The sequence below is a fragment of the Macaca fascicularis genome, chromosome 5 (genome assembly GCF_037993035.2).
Source record: "Macaca fascicularis isolate 582-1 chromosome 5, T2T-MFA8v1.1".
Lineage (NCBI taxonomy): Eukaryota > Metazoa > Chordata > Mammalia > Primates > Cercopithecidae > Macaca > Macaca fascicularis.
Window position 1 is genome coordinate 88,072,621 of NC_088379.1, and position 17,233 is coordinate 88,089,853.

Here is a 17,233-nt window from a genome sequence, read left to right on the forward strand (position 1 = left end):
CTCTGTGAGATGAATTAACAGAACACTAAGCAGTTTCTCAGAAAGCTTCTTTCCAGATTTCATCTGAGGATATTTCCTTTTTCACCATAGCCCTCTATGGGCTTCCAAATATCACTCTGCCAATTCCACAATATCTGTCTTAGCGAAAGGCTTCTTGAGGGGAAAGCTGTAACTCTGTGAGATGATTTCACAGAACACAAAGAAGTTTCTCAGAAATCTTCTTTCTATTTGTTATCGGAGGATTTTTCCTTTGGCCCTATAGTCTTCAAAGGGATCCGAAATATCTGTTCTCACATTCCACAGAAATAAGGCTAGCAAAGAGATCCACGAAATACAGATGTAACTCTGTGAGATGAATTAAGAGAACACTAAGCAGTTTCTCAGAAAGCTTCTTTCCAGATTTCATCTGAGGATATTTCCTTTTTCACCATAGCCCTCTATGGGCTTCCAAATATCACTTTGCCAATTCCACAAGAACTGTCTTAGCGAAAGGCTTCTTGAGAGGAAAGCTGTGTCTCTGTGAGATGATTTTACAGAACACAAAGAAGTTTCTCAGAAAGCTTCTTTCTCTTTGTTGTCAGAGGATATTTCCTTTGGCCCTATAGTCTTCAAAGGGATCTGAAATATCTGTTCTGAGATTCCACAGAAATAAGGCTAGCAAAGAGATCCACGAAATACAGATGTAACTCTGAGAGTGGAAGTCACAGAACACTAAGCGGTTTCTCAGAAAGCTTCTTTCCAGATTTCATCTGAGGATATTTCCTTTTTCACCATAGCCCTCTATGGGCTTCCAAATATCACTTTGCCAATTCCACAAGAACTGTCTTAGCGAAAGGCTTCTTGAGGCGAAAGCTGTAACTCTGTGAGATGATTTCACAGAACACAAAGAAGTTTCTCAGAAAGCTTCTTTCTCTTTGTTATCGGAGGATTTTTCCTTTGGCCCTATAGTCTTCAAAGGGATCCGAAATATCTGTTCTAAGATTCCACAGAAATAAGGCTAGCAAAGAGATCCACGAAATACAGATGTAACTCTGTGAGATGAATTAACAGAACACTAAGCAGTTTCTCAGAAAGCTTATTTAAAGGTTTCATCTGAGGATATTTCCTTTTTCACCGTAGCCCTCTATGGGCTTCCAAATATCACTTTGCCAATTCCACAAGAACTGTCTTAGCGAAAGGCTTCTTGAGGGGAAAGCTGTAACTCTGTGAGATGATTTCACAGAACACAAAGAAGTTTCTCAGAGAGCTTCTTTCTCTTTGTTATCAGAGGATATTTCCTTTGGCCCTATACTCTTCAAAGGGATCCGAAATATCTTTTCTCAGATTCCACAGAAATAAGGCTAGCAAAGAGATCCACGAAAGGCAGATGTAACTCTGTGAGTGGAAGTCACAGAACACTAAGCGGTTTCTCAGAACGCTTCTTTGCAGATTTCATCTGATGATATTTCCTTTTTCACCGTAGCCCTCTATGGGCTTCCAAATATCACTTTGCCAATTCCACAAGAACTGTCTTAGCGAAAGGCTTCTTCAGGGGAAAGCTGTAACTCTGTGAGATGATTTCACAGAACACAAAAAAGTTTCTCAGAAAGCTTCTTTCTCTTTGTTATCGGAGGATATTTCCGTTGGCCCTATAGTCTTCAAGGGATCCGAAATATCTGTTCTCAGATTCCACAGAAATAAGGCTAGCAAAGAGATCCACGAAAGACAGATGTAACTCTGTGAGGTGAATTAACAGAACACTAAGCAGTTTCTCAGAAAGCTTCTTTCCAGATTTCATCTGAGGATATTACCTTTTTCACCATAGCCCTCTATGGGCTTCCAAATATCACTTTGCCAATTCCACAAGAACTGTCTTAGCGAAAGGCTTCTTGAGGGGAAAGCTGTAACTCTGTGAGATGATTTCACAGAACACAAAGATTTTTCTCAGAAAGCTTCTTTCTCTTTGTTATCGGAGGATTTTTCCTTTGCCCCTATAGCCTTCAAAGGGATCCGAAATATCTATTCTCAGATTCCACAGAAATAAGGCTAGCAAAGACATCCACGAAATACAGATGTAACTCTGTGAGATGATTTAACAGAACACTAAGCAGTTTCTCAGAAAGCTTCTTTCCAGATTTCATCTGAGGATATTTCTTTTTTCACCATAGCCCTCTGTGGGCTTCCAAATATCACTTTGCCAATTCCACAAGAACTGTCTTAGCGAAAGGCTTCTTGAGGGGAAAGCTGTAAATCTGTGAGATGATTTCACAGGACACAAAGAAGTTTCTCAGACAGCTTCTTTTTCTTTGTTATCGGAGGTTATTTCCTTTGGCCCTATAGTCTTCAAAGGGATACGAAATATCTGTTCTCAGATTCCACAGAAATAAGGCTAGCAAAGAGATCCACGAAAGACAGATGTAACTCTGTGAGATGAATTAACAAAACACTAAGCAGTTTCTCAGAAAGCTTATTTAAAGATTTCATCTGATGATATTTCCTTTTTCACCGTAGCCCTCTATGGGCTTCCAAATATCACTTTGCCAATTCCACAAGAACTGTCTTAGCGAAAAGCTTCTTGAGGGGAAAGCTGTAACTCTGTGAGATGATTTCACAGAACACAAAGAAGTTTCTCAGAGAGCTTCTTTCTCTTTGTTATCGGAGGATATTTCCTATGTCCCAATAGTCTTCAAAGTGATCCGAAATATCTGTTCTCAGATTCCACAGAAATAAGGCTAGCAAAGAGATCCACGAAAGACAGATGTAACTCTGTGAGTGGAAGTCACAGAACACTAAGCGGTTTCTCAGAACGCTTCTTTGCAGATTTCATCTGATGATATTTCCTTTTTCACCATAGCCCTCTATGGGCTTCCAAATATCACTTTGCCAATTCCACAAGAACTGTCTTAGCGAAAGGCTTCTTGAGGGGAAAGCTGTATCTCTGTGAGATGATTTCACAGAACACAAAGAAGTTTCTCAGAAAGCTTCTTTCTCTTTGTTGTCAGAGGATATTTCCTTTGGCCCTATAGTCTTCAAAGGGATCCGAAATATCTGTTCTCAGATTCCACAGAAATAAGGCTAGCAAAGAGATCCACGAAATACAGATGTAACTCTGTGAGTGGAAGTCTCAGAACACTAAGCGGTTTCTCAGAAAGCTTCTTTCCAGATTTCATCTGAGGATATTTCCTTTTTCACCATAGCCCTCTATGGGCTTCCAAATATCACTTTGCCAATTCCACAAGAACTGTCTTAGCGAAAGGCTTCTTGAGGGGAAAGCTGTAACTCTGTGAGATGATTTCAGAGAACACAAAGAAGTTTCTCAGAAAGCTTCTTTCTCTTTGTTATCGGAGGATTTTTCCTTTGGCCCTATAGTCTTCAAAGGGATCCGAAATATCTGTTCTCAGATTCCACAGAAATAAGGCTAGCAAAGAGATCCACGAAATACAGATGTAACTCTGTGAGATGAATTAACAGAACACTAAGCAGTTTCTCAGTAAGCTTCTTTAAAGATTTCATCTGAGGATATTTCCTTTTTCACCGTAGCCCTCTATGGGCTTCCAAATATCACTTTGCCAATTCCACAAGAACTGTCTTAGCGAAAGGCTTCTTGAGGGGAAAGCTGTAACTCTGTGAGATGATTTCACAGAAGACAAAGAAGTTTCTCAGGAAGCTTCTTTCTCTTTGTTATCGGAGGATATTTCCTTTGGCCCTATAGTCTTCAAAGGGATCCGAAATATCTGTTCTCAGATTCCACAGAAATAAGGCTAGCAAAGAGATCCACGAAAGACAGATGTAACTCTGTGAGATGAATTAACAGAACACTAAGTAGTTTCTCAGAAAGCTTCTTTCCAGATATCATCTGAGGATATTTCCTTTTTCACCGTAGCCCTCTATGGGCTTCCAAATATCACTTTGCCAATTCCACAAGAACTGTCTTAGCGAAAGGCTTCTTGAGGGGAAAGCTGTAACTCTGTGAGATGATTTCACAGAACACAAAAAAGTTTCTCAGAAAGCTTCTTTCTCTTTGTTATCGGAGGATATTTCCTTTGGCCCTATAGTCTTCAAGGGATCCGAAATATCTGTTCTCAGATTCCACAGAAATAAGGCTAGCAAAGAGATCCTCGAAAGACAGATGTAACTCAGTGAGGTGAATTAACAGAACACTAAGCAGTTTCTCAGAAAGCTTCTTTCCAGATTTCATCTGAGGATATTTCCTTTTTCACCATAGCCCTCTATGGGCTTCCAAATATCACTTTGCCAATTCCACAAGAACTGTCTTAGCGAAAGGCTTCTTGAAGGGAAAGCTGTAACTCTGTGAGATGATTTCACAGAACACAAAGAAGTTTCTCAGAAAGCTTCTTTCTCTTTGTTATCGGAGGATTTTTCCTTTGGCCCTATAGTCTTCAAAGGGATCCGAAATATCTATTCTCAGATTCCACAGAAATAAGGCTAGCAAAGAGATCCACGAAATACAGATGTAACTCTGTGAGATGATTTAACAGAACACTAAGCAGTTTCTCAGAAAGCTTCTTTCCAGATTTCATCTGAGGATATTTCCTTTTTCACCATAGCCCTCTAAGGGCTTCCAAATATCACTTTGCCAATTCCACAAGAACTGTCTTAGCGAAAGGCTTCTTGAGGGGAAAGCTGTAACTCTGTGGGATGATTTCACAAAACACAAAGAAGTTTCTCAGAAAGCTTCTTTCTCTTTGTTATCGTAGGATTTTTCCTTTGGCCCTATAGTCTTCAAAAGGATCCGAAATATCTGTTCTCAGATTCCACAGAAATAAGGCTAGCAAAGAGAGCCATGAAACACAGATGTAACTCTGTGAGTGGAAGTCACAGAACACTAAGCGGTTTCTAAGAAAGCTTCTTTGCAGATTTCATCTGAGGATATTTCCTTTTTTATCATAGCCCTCTATGGGCTTCCAAATATCACTTTGCCATTTCCACAAGAACTGTCTTAGCGAAAGGCTTCTTGAGGGGAAAGCTGTAACTCTGTGAGATGATTTCACAGAACACAAAGAATTTTCTCAGAAAGCTTCTTTCTCTTTGTTATCGGAGGATTTTTCCTTTGGCCCTGTAGTCTTCAAAGGGATCCGAAATATCTGTTCTCAGATTCCACAGAAATAAGGCTAGCAAAGAGATCCACGAAATACAGATGTAACTCTGTGAGATGAATTAACAGAACACTAAGCAGTTTCTCAGAAAGCTTCTTTAAAGATTTCATCTGAGGATATTTCCTTTTTCACCGTAGCCCTCTATGGGCTTCCAAATATCACTTTGCCAATTCCACAAGAACTGTCTTAGCGAAAGGCTTCTTGAGGGGAAAGCTGTAACACTGTGAGATGATTTCACAGAACACAAAGAAGTTTCTCAGGAAGCTTCTTTCTCTTTGTTATCGGAGGATATTTCCTTTGGCCCTATAGTCTTCAAAGGGATCCGAAATATCTGTTCTCAGATTCCACAGAAATAAGGCTAGCAAAGAGATCCACGAAAGACAGATGTAACTCTGTGAGATGAATTAACAGAACACTAAGCAGTTTCTCAGAAAGCTTCTTTCCAGATTTCATCTGAGGATATTTCCTTTTTCACCATAGCCCTCTATGGGCTTCCAAATATCACTCTGCCAATTCCACAATATCTGTCTTAGCGAAAGGCTTCTTGAGGGGAAAGCTGTAACTCTGTGAGATGATTTCACAGAACACAAAGAAGTTTCTCAGAAATCTTCTTTCTATTTGTTATCGGAGGATTTTTCCTTTGGCCCTATAGTCTTCAAAGGGATCCGAAATATCTGTTCTAAGATTCCACAGAAATAAGGCTAGCAAAGAGATCCACGAAATACAGATGTAACTCTGTGAGATGAATTAAGAGAACACTAAGCAGTTTCTCAGAAAGCTTCTTTCCAGATTTCATCTGAGGATATTTCCTTTTTCACCATAGCCCTCTATGGGCTTCCAAATATCACTTTGCCAATTCCACAAGAACTGTCTTAGCGAAAGGCTTCTTGAGAGGAAAGCTGTGTCTCTGTGAGATGATTTTACAGAACACAAAGAAGTTTCTCAGAAAGCTTCTTTCTCTTTGTTGTCAGAGGATATTTCCTTTGGCCCTATAGTCTTCAAAGGGATCTGAAATATCTGTTCTGAGATTCCACAGAAATAAGGCTAGCAAAGAGATCCACGAAATACAGATGTAACTCTGAGAGTGGAAGTCACAGAACACTAAGCGGTTTCTCAGAAAGCTTCTTTCCAGATTTCATCTGAGGATATTTCCTTTTTCACCATAGCCCTCTATGGGCTTCCAAATATCACTTTGCCAATTCCACAAGAACTGTCTTAGCGAAAGGCTTCTTGAGGCGAAAGCTGTAACTCTGTGAGATGATTTCACAGAACACAAAGAAGTTTCTCAGAAAGCTTCTTTCTCTTTGTTATCGGAGGATTTTTCCTTTGGCCCTATAGTCTTCAAAGGGATCCGAAATATCTGTTCTCAAATTCCACAGAAATAAGGCTAGCAAAGAGATCCACGAAATACAGATGTAACTCTGTGAGATGAATTAACAGAACACTAAGCAGTTTCTCAGAAAGCTTATTTAAAGGTTTCATCTGAGGATATTTCCTTTTTCACCGTAGCCCTCTATGGGCTTCCAAATATCACTTTGCCAATTCCACAAGAACTGTCTTAGCGAAAGGCTTCTTGAGGGGAAAGCTGTAACTCTGTGAGATGATTTCACAGAACACAAAGAAGTTTCTCAGAGAGCTTCTTTCTCTTTGTTATCAGAGGATATTTCCTTTGGCCCTATACTCTTCAAAGGGATCCGAAATATCTTTTCTCAGATTCCACAGAAATAAGGCTAGCAAAGAGATCCACGAAAGACAGATGTAACTCTGTGAGTGGAAGTCACAGAACACTAAGCGGTTTCTCAGAACGCTTCTTTGCAGATTTCATCTGATGATATTTCCTTTTTCACCGTAGCCCTCTATGGGCTTCCAAATATCACTTTGCCAATTCCACAAGAACTGTCTTAGCGAAAGGCTTCTTGAGGGGAAAGCTGTAACTCTGTGAGATGATTTCACAGAACACAAAAAAGTTTCTCAGAAAGCTTCTTTCTCTTTGTTATCGGAGGATATTTCCGTTGGCCCTATAGTCTTCAAGGGATCCGAAATATCTGTTCTCAGATTCCACAGAAATAAGGCTAGCAAAGAGATCCACGAAAGACAGATGTAACTCTGTGAGGTGAATTAACAGAACACTAAGCAGTTTCTCAGAAAGCTTCTTTCCAGATTTCATCTGAGGATATTTCTTTTTTCACCGTAGCCCTCTGTGGGCTTCCAAATATCACTTTGCCAATTCCACAAGAACTGTCTTAGCGAAAGGATTCTTGAGGGGAAAGCTGTAAATCTGTGAGATGATTTCACAGGACACAAAGAAGTTTCTCAGACAGCTTCTTTTTCTTTGTTATCGGAGGTTATTTCCTTTGGCCCTATAGTCTTCAAAGGGATACGAAATATCTGTTCTCAGATTCCACAGAAATAAGGCTAGCAAAGAGATCCACGAAAGACAGATGTAACTCTGTGAGATGAATTAACAAAACACTAAGCAGTTTCTCAGAAAGCTTATTTAAAGATTTCATCTGATGATATTTCCTTTTTCACCGTAGCCCTCTATGGGCTTCCAAATATCACTTTGCCAATTCCACAAGAACTGTCTTAGCGAAAGGCTTCTTGAGGGGAAAGCTGTATCTCTGTGAGATGATTTCACAGAACACAAAGAAGTTTCTCAGAAAGCTTCTTTCTCTTTGTTGTCAGAGGATATTTCCTTTGGCCCTATAGTCTTCAAAGGGATCCGAAATATCTGTTCTCAGATTCCACAGAAATAAGGCTAGCAAAGAGATCCACGAAATACAGATGTAACTCTGTGAGTGGAAGTCTCAGAACACTAAGCGGTTTCTCAGAAAGCTTCTTTCCAGATTTCATCTGAGGATATTTCCTTTTTCACCATAGCCCTCTATGGGCTTCCAAATATCACTTTGCCAATTCCACAAGAACTGTCTTAGCGAAAGGCTTCTTGAGGGGAAAGCTGTAACTCTGTGAGATGATTTCAGAGAACACAAAGAAGTTTCTCAGAAAGCTTCTTTCTCTTTGTCATCGGAGGATGTTTCCTTTGGCCCTATAGTCTTCAAAGGGATCCGAAATATCTGTTCTCAGATTCCACAGAAATAAGGCTAGCAAAGAGATCCACGAAATACAGATGTAACTCTGTGAGATGAATTAACAGAACACTAAGCAGTTTCTCAGAAAGCTTATTTAAAGATTTCATCTGAGGATATTTCCTTTTTCACCGTAGCCCTCTATGGGCTTCCAAAGATCACTTTGCCAATTCCACAAGAACTGTCGTAGCGAAAGGCTTCTTGAGGGGAAAGCTGTAACTCTGTGAGATGATTTCACAGAACACAAAGAAGTTTCTCAGAGAGCTTCCTTCTCTTTGTTATCGAAGGATATTTCCTTTGGCCCTATAGTCATAAAAGGGATCCTAAATATCTGTTCTCAGATTCCACAGAAATAAGGCTAGCAAAGAGATCCACGAAAGACAGATGTAACTCTGTGAGTGGAAGTCAGAGAACAGTAAGCGGTTTCTCAGAACGCTTCTTTGCAAATTTCATCTGAGGATATTTCCTTTTTCACCATAGCCCTCTATGGGCTTCCAAATATCACTTTGCCAATTCCACAAGAACTGTCTTAGCGAAAGGCTTCTTGAGGGGAAAGCTGTAACTCTGTGAGATGATTTCACAGAACACAAAGAAGTGTCTCAGAAAGCTTCTTTCTCTTTGTTATCGGAGGATATTTCCTTTGGCCGTATAGTATTCAAGGGATCCGGAATATCTGTTCTCAGATTCCAGAGAAATAAGGCTAGCAAAGAGATCCACGAAAGACAGATGTAACTCTGTGAGGTGAATTAACAGAACACTAAGCAGTTTCTCAGAAAGCTTCTTTCCAGATTTCATCTGAGGATATTTCCTTTTTCACCATAGCCCTCTAAGGGCTTCCAAATATCACTTTGCCAATTCCACAAGAACTGTCTTAGTGAAAGTCTTCTGGAGGGGAAAGCTGTAAGTCTGTGAGATGATTTCAAAGAACACAAAGAAGTTTCTCAGAAAGCTTCTTTCTCTTTGTTATCGGAGGATTTTTCCTTTGGCCCTATAGTCTTCAAAGGGATCCGAAATATCTGTTCTCAGATTCCACAGAAATAAGGCTAGCAAAGAGATCCACGAAATACAGATGTAACTCTGTGAGATGAATTAACAGAACACTAAGCAGTTTCTCAGAAAGCTTCTTTCCAGATTTCATCTGAGGATATTTCCTTTTTCACCATACCCCTCTATGGGCTTCCAAATATCACTTTGCCAATTCCACAAGAACTGTCTTAGCGAAAGTCTTCTTGAGGGGAAAGCTGTATCTCTGTGAGATGATTTCACAGAACACAAAGAAGTTTCTCAGAAAGCTTCTTTCTCTTTGTTGTCAGAGGATATTTCCTTTGGCCCTATAGTCTTCAAAGGGATCCGAAATATCTGTTCTCAGATTCCACAGATATAAGGCTAGCAAAGAGATCCACGAAATACAGATGTAACTCTGTGAGTGGAAGTCTCAGAACACTAAGCGGTTTCTCAGAACGCTTCTTTCCAGATTTCATCTGAGGATATTTCCTTTTTCACCTTAGCCCTCTATGGGCTTCCAAATATCACTTTGCCAATTCCACAAGAACTGTCTTAGCGAAAGTCATCTTGAGGGGAAAGATGTAACTCTGTGAGATGATTTCACAGAACACAAAGAAGTTTCTCAGAAAGCTTCTTTCTCTTTGTCATCGGAGGCTGTTTCCTTTGGCCCTATAGTCTTCAAAGGGATCCGAAATATCTGTTCTCAGATTCCACAGAAATAAGGCTAGCAAAGAGATCCACGAAATACAGATGTAACTCTGTGAGATGAATTAACAGAACACTAAGCAGTTTCTCAGAAAGCTTCTTTCCAGATTTCATCTGAGGATATTTCCTTTTTCACCATAGCCCTCTATGTGCTTCCAAATATCACTTTGCCAATTCCACAAGAACTGTGTTAGCTAAAGGCTTCTTGAGGGGAAAGCTGTAACTCTGTGAGATGATTTCACAGAACACAAAGAAGTTTCTCAGAGAACTTCTTTTTCTTTGTTATCGGAGGTTATTTCCTTTGGCCCTATAGTCTTCAAAGGGATACGAAATATCTGTTCTCAGATTCCACAGAAATAAGGCTAGCAAAGAGATCCACGAAAGACAGATGTAACTCTGTGAGTGGAAGTCACAGAACACTAAGCGGTTTCTCAGAAAGCGTCTTTCCAGATTTCATCTGAGGATATTTCCTTTTTCACCATAGCCCTCTATGGGCTTCCAAATATCACTTTGCCAATTCCACAAGAACTGTCTTAGCGAAAGGCTTCTTGAAGGGAAAGCTGTCACTCTGTGAGATGATTTCACAGAACACAAAGAAGTTTCTCAGAGAGCTTGTTTCTCTTTGTTATCCGAGGATATTTCCTTTTGCCCTATAGTCTTCAAAGGGATCCGAAATATCTGTTCTCAGATTCCACAGAAATAAGGCTAGCAAAGAGATCCGCGAAATACAGATGTAACTCTGTGAGATGAATTAACAGAACACTAAGCAGTTTCTCAGAAAGCTTCTTTCCAGATTTCATCTGAGGATATTTCCTTTTTCACCATAGCCCTCTAAGGGCTTCCAAATATCACTTTGCCAATTCCACAAGAACTGTCTTAGCGAAAGACTTCTTGAGGGGAAAGCTGTAACTCTGTGAGATGATTTCACAGAACACAAAGAAGTTTCTCAGGAAGCTTCTTTCTCTTTGTTATCGGAGGATATTTCCTTTGGCCCTATAGTCTTCAAAGGGATCCGAAATATCTGTTCTCAGATTCCACAGAAATAACGCTAGCAAAGAGATCCACGAAATACAGATGTAACTCTGTGAGATGAATTAACAGAACACTAAGCAGTTTCTCAGAAAGCTTCTTTAAAGATTTCATCTGAGGATATTTCCTTTTTCACCGTAGCCCTCTATGGGCTTCCAAATATCACTTTGCCAATTCCACAAGAACTGTCTTAGCGAAAGGCTTCTTGAGGGGAAAGCTGTAACTCTGTGAGATGATTTCACAGAACACAAAGACGTTTCTCAGGAAGCTTCTTTCTCTTTGTTATCGGAGGATATTTCCTTTGGCCCTATAGTCTTGAAAGGGATCCGAAATATCTGTTCTCAGATTCCAGAGAAATAAGGCAGCAAAGAGATCCACGAAAGACAGATGTAACTCTGTGAGATGAATTAACAGAACACTAAGCAGTTTCTCAGAAAGCTTCTTTCCAGATTTCATCTGAGGATATTTCCTTTTTCACAATAGCCCTCTATGGGCTTCCAAATATCACTTTGCCAATTCCACAAGAACTGTCTTAGCGAAAGGCTTCTTGAGGGGAAAGCTGTATCTTTGTGAGATGATTTCACAGAACACAAAGAAGTTTCTCAGAAAGCTTCTTTCTCTTTGTTGTCAGAGGATATTTCCTTTGGCCCTATAGTCTTCAAAGGGATCCGAAATATCTGTTCTCAGATTCCACAGAAATAAGGCTAGCAAAGAGATCCACGAAATACAGATGTAACTCTGTGAGTGGAAGTCACAGAACACTAAGCGGTTTCTCAGAAAGCTTCTTTCAAGATTTCATGTGAGGATATTTCCTTTTTCACCATAGCCATCTATGGGCTTCCAAATATCACTTTGCCAATTCCACAAGAACTGTCTTAGCGAAAGGCTTCTGGAGGGGAAAGCTGTAACTCTGTGAGATGATTTCACAAAACACAAAGAAGTTTCTCAGAAAGCTTCTTTCTCTTTGTTATCGTAGCATTTTTCCTTTGGCCCTATTGTCTTCAAAAGGATCCGAAATATCTGTTCTAAGATTCCACAGAAATAAGGCTAGCAAAGAGAGCCACGAAACACAGATGTAACTCTGTGAGTGGAAGTCACAGAACACTAAGCGGTTTCTCAGAAAGCTTCTTTGCAGATTTCATCTGAGGATATTTCCTTTTTTACCATAGCCCTCTATGGGCTTCCAAATAATACTTTGCCAATTCCACAAGAACTGTCTTAGCGAAAGGCTTCTTGAGGGGAAAGCTGTAACTCTGTGAGATGATTTCACAGAACACAAAGTAGTTTCTCAGAAAGCTTCTTTCTCTTTGTTATCGGAGGATTTTTCCTTTGGCCCTATAGTCTTCAAAGGGATCCGAAATATCTGTTCTCAGATTCCACAGAAATAACGCTAGCAAAGAGATCCACGAAATACAGATGTAACTCTGTGAGATGAATTAACAGAACACTAAGCAGTTTCTCAGAAAGCTTCTTTAAAGATTTCATCTGAGGATATTTCCTTTTTCACCGTAGCCCTCTATGGGCTTCCAAATATCACTTTGCCAATTCCACAAGAACTGTCTTAGCGAAAGGCTTCTTGAGGGGAAAGCTGTATCTCTGTGAGATGATTTCACAGAACACAAAGAAGTTTCTCAGAAAGGTTCTTTCTCTTTGTTGTCAGAGGATATTTCCTTTGGCCCTATAGTCTTCAAAGGGATCCGAAATATCTGTTCTCAGATTCCACAGAAATAAGGCTAGCAAAGAGATCCACGAAATACAGATGTAACTCTGTGAGTGGAAGTCTCAGAACACTAAGCGGTTTCTCAGAAAGCTTCTTTCCAGATTTCATCTGAGGATATTTCCTTTTTCACCATAGCCCTCTATGGGCTTCCAAATATCACTTTGCCAATTCCACAAGAACTGTCTTAGCGAAAGGCTTCTTGAGGGGAAAGCTGTAACTCTGTGAGATGATTTCAGAGAACACAAAGAAGTTTCTCAGAAAGCTTCTTTCTTTTTGTCATCGGAGGATGTTTCCTTTGGCCCTATAGTCTTCAAAGGGATCCGAAATATCTGTTCTCAGATTCCACAGAAATAAGGCTAGCAAAGAGATCCACGAAATACAGATGTAACTCTGTGAGATGAATTAACAGAACACTAAGCAGTTTCTCAGAAAGCTTCTTTCCAGATTTCATCTGAGGATATTTCCTTTTTCACCATAGCCCTCTATGGGCTTCCAAATATCACTTTGCCAATTCCACAAGAACTGTGTTAGCTAAAGGCTTCTTGAGGGGAAAGCTGTAACTCTGTGAGATGATTTCACAGAACACAAAGAAGTTTCTCAGAGAACTTCTTTTTCTTTGTTATCGGAGGTTATTTCCTTTGGCCCTATAGTCTTCAAAGGGATACGAAATATCTGTTCTCAGATTCCACAGAAATAAGGCTAGCAAAGAGATCCACGAAAGACAGATGTAACTCTGTGAGTGGAAGTCACAGAACACTAAGCGGTTTCTCAGAAAGCTTCTTTCCAGATTTCATCTGAGGATATTTCCTTTTTCACCATAGCCCTCTATGGGCTTCCAAATATCACTTTGCCAATTCCACAAGAACTGTCTTAGCGAAAGGCTTCTTGAAGGGAAAGCTGTCACTCTGTGAGATGATTTCACAGAACACAAAGAAGTTTCTCAGAGAGCTTGTTTCTCTTTGTTATCCGAGGATATTTCCTTTTGCCCTATAGTCTTCAAAGGGATCCGAAATATCTGTTCTCAGATTCCACAGAAATAAGGCTAGCAAAGAGATCCGCGAAATACAGATGTAACTCTGTGAGATGAATTAACAGAACACTAAGCAGTTTCTCAGAAAGCTTCTTTCCAGATTTCATCTGAGGATATTTCCTTTTTCACCATAGCCCTCTAAGGGCTTCCAAATATCACTTTGCCAATTCCACAAGAACTGTCTTAGCGAAAGACTTCTTGAGGGGAAAGCTGTAACTCTGTGAGATGATTTCACAGAACACAAAGAAGTTTCTCAGGAAGCTTCTTTCTCTTTGTTATCGGAGGATATTTCCTTTGGCCCTATAGTCTTCAAAGGGATCCGAAATATCTGTTCTCAGATTCCACAGAAATAACGCTAGCAAAGAGATCCACGAAATACAGATGTAACTCTGTGAGATGAATTAACAGAACACTAAGCAGTTTCTCAGAAAGCTTCTTTCCAGATTTCATCTGAGGATATTTCCTTTTTCACCATAGCCCTCTAAGGGCTTCCAAATATCACTTTGCCAATTCCACAAGAACTGTCTTAGCGAAAGGCTTCTTGAGGGGAAAGCTGTAACTCTGTGAGATGATTTCACAGAACACAAAGAAGTTTCTCAGAAAGCTTCTTTCTCTTTGTTATCGGAGGATTTTTCCTTTGGCCCTATAGTCTTCAAAGGGATCCGAAATATCTGTTCTCAGATTCCACAGAAATAAGGCTAGCATAGAGATCCACGAAATACAGATGTAATTCTGTGAGATGTATTAACAGAACACTAAGCAGTTTCTCAGAAAGCTTCTTTAAAGATTTCATCTGAGGATATTTCCTTTTTCACCGTAGCCCTCTATGGGCTTCCAAATATCACTTTGCCAATTCCACAAGAACTGTCTTAGCGAAAGGCTTCTTGAGGGGAAAGCTGTAACACTGTGAGATGATTTCACAGAACACAAAGAAGTTTCTCAGGAAGCTTCTTTCTCTTTGTTATCGGAGGATATTTCCTTTGGCCCTATAGTCTTCAAAGGGATCGGAAATATCTGTTCTCAGATTCCACAGAAATAAGGCTAGCAAAGAGATCCACGAAAGACAGATGTAACCCTGTGAGATGAATTAACAGAACACTAAGCAGTTTCTCAGAAAGCTTCTTTCCAGATTTCATCTGAGGATATTTCCTTTTTCACCATAGCCCTCTATGGGCTTCCAAATATCACTTTGCCAATTCCACAAGAACTGTCTTAGCGAAAGGCTTCTTGAGGCGAAAGCTGTAACTCTGTGAGATGATTTCACAGAACACAAAGAAGTTTCTCAGAAAGCTTCTTTCTCTTTGTTATCGTAGGATTTTTCCTTTGGCCCTATTGTCTTCAAAAGGATCCGAAATATCTGTTCTAAGATTCCACAGAAATAAGGCTAGCAAAGAGAGCCACGAAACACAGATGTAACTCTGTGAGTGGAAGTCACAGAACACTAAGCGGTTTCTCAGAAAGCTTCTTTGCAGATTTCATCTGAGGATATTTCCTTTTTTACCGTAGCCCTCTATGGGCTTCCAAATAATACTTTGCCAATTCCACAAGAACTGTCTTAGCGAAAGGCTTCTTGAGGGGAAAGCTGTAACTCTGTGAGATGATTTCACAGAACACAAAGTAGTTTCTCAGAAAGCTTCTTTCTCTTTGTTATCGGAGGATTTTTCCTTTGGCCCTATAGTCTTCAAAGGGATCCGAAATATCTGTTCTCAGATTCCACAGAAATAACGCTAGCAAAGAGATCCACGAAATACAGATGTAACTCTGTGAGATGAATTAACAGAACACTAAGCAGTTTCTCAGAAAGCTTCTTTAAAGATTTCATCTGAGGATATTTCCTTTTTCACCGTAGCCCTCTATGGGCTTCCAAATATCACTTTGCCAATTCCACAAGAACTGTCTTAGCGAAAGGCTTCTTGAGGGGAAAGCTGTATCTCTGTGAGATGATTTCACAGAACACAAAGAAGTTTCTCAGAAAGCTTCTTTCTCTTTGTTGTCAGAGGATATTTCCATTGGCCCTATAGTCTTCAAAGGGATCCGAAATATCTGTTCTCAGATTCAACAGAAATAAGGCTAGCAAAGAGATCCACGAAATACAGATGTAACTCTGTGAGTGGAAGTCTCAGAACACTAAGCGGTTTCTCAGAAAGCTTCTTTCCAGATTTCATCTGAGGATATTTCCTTTTTCACCATAGCCCTCTATGGGCTTCCAAATATCACTTTGCCAATTCCACAAGAACTGTCTTAGCGAAAGGCTTCTTGAGGGGAAAGCTGTAACTCTGTGAGATGATTTCAGAGAACACAAAGAAGTTTCTCAGAAAGCTTCTTTCTCTTTGTCATCGGAGGATGTTTCCTTTGGCCCTATAGTCTTCAAAGGGATCCGAAATATCTGTTCTCAGATTCCACAGAAATAAGGCTAGCAAAGAGATCCACGAAATACAGATGTAACTCTGTGAGATGAATTAACAGAACACTAAGAAGTTTCTCAGAAAGCTTATTTAAAGATTTCATCTGAGGATATTTCCTTTTTCACCGTAGCCCTCTATGGGCTTCCAAAGATCACTTTGCCAATTCCACAAGAACTGTCTTAGCGAAAGGCTTCTTGAGGGGAAAGCTGTAACTCTGTGAGATGATTTCACAGAACACAAAGAAGTTTCTCAGAGAGCTTCCTTCTCTTTGTTATGGAAGGATATTTCCTTTGGCCCTATCGTCATAAAAGGGATCCTAAATATCTGTTCTCAGATTCCACAGAAATAAGGCTAGCAAAGAGATCCACGAAAGACAGATGTAACTCTGTGAGTGGAAGTCAGAGAACACTAAGCGGTTTCTCAGAACGCTTCTTTGCAAATTTCATCTGAGGATATTTCCTTTTTCACCATAGCCCTCTATGGGCTTCCAAATATCACTTTGCCAATTCCACAAGAACTGTCTTAGCGAAAGGCTTCTTGAGGGGAAAGCTGTAACTCTGTGAGATGATTTCACAGAACACAAAGAAGTGTCTCAGAAAGCTTCTTTCTGTTTGTTATCGGAGGATATTTCCTTTGGCCGTATAGTCTTCAAGGGATCCGAAATATCTGTTCTCAGATTCCAGAGAAATAAGGCTAGCAAAGAGATCCACGAAAGACAGATGTAACTCTGTGAGGTGAATTAACAGAACACTAAGCAGTTTCTCAGAAAGCTTCTTTCCAGATTTCATCTGAGGATATTTCCTTTTTCACCATAGCCCTCTAAGGGCTTCCAAATATCACTTTGCCAATTCCACAAGAACTGTCTTAGTGAAAGGCTTCTGGAGGGGAAAGCTGTAAGTCTGTGAGATGATTTCAAAGAACACAAAGAAGTTTCTCAGAAAGCTTCTTTCTCTTTGTTATCGGAGGATTTTTCCTTTGGCCCAATAGTCTTCAAAGGGATCCGAAATATCTGTTCTCAGATACCACAGAAATAAGGCTAGCAAAGAGATCCACGAAATACAGATGTAACTCTGTGAGATGAATTAACAGAACACCAAGCAGTTTCTCAGAAAGCTTCTTTCCAGATTTCATCTGAGGATATTTCCTTTTTCACCATA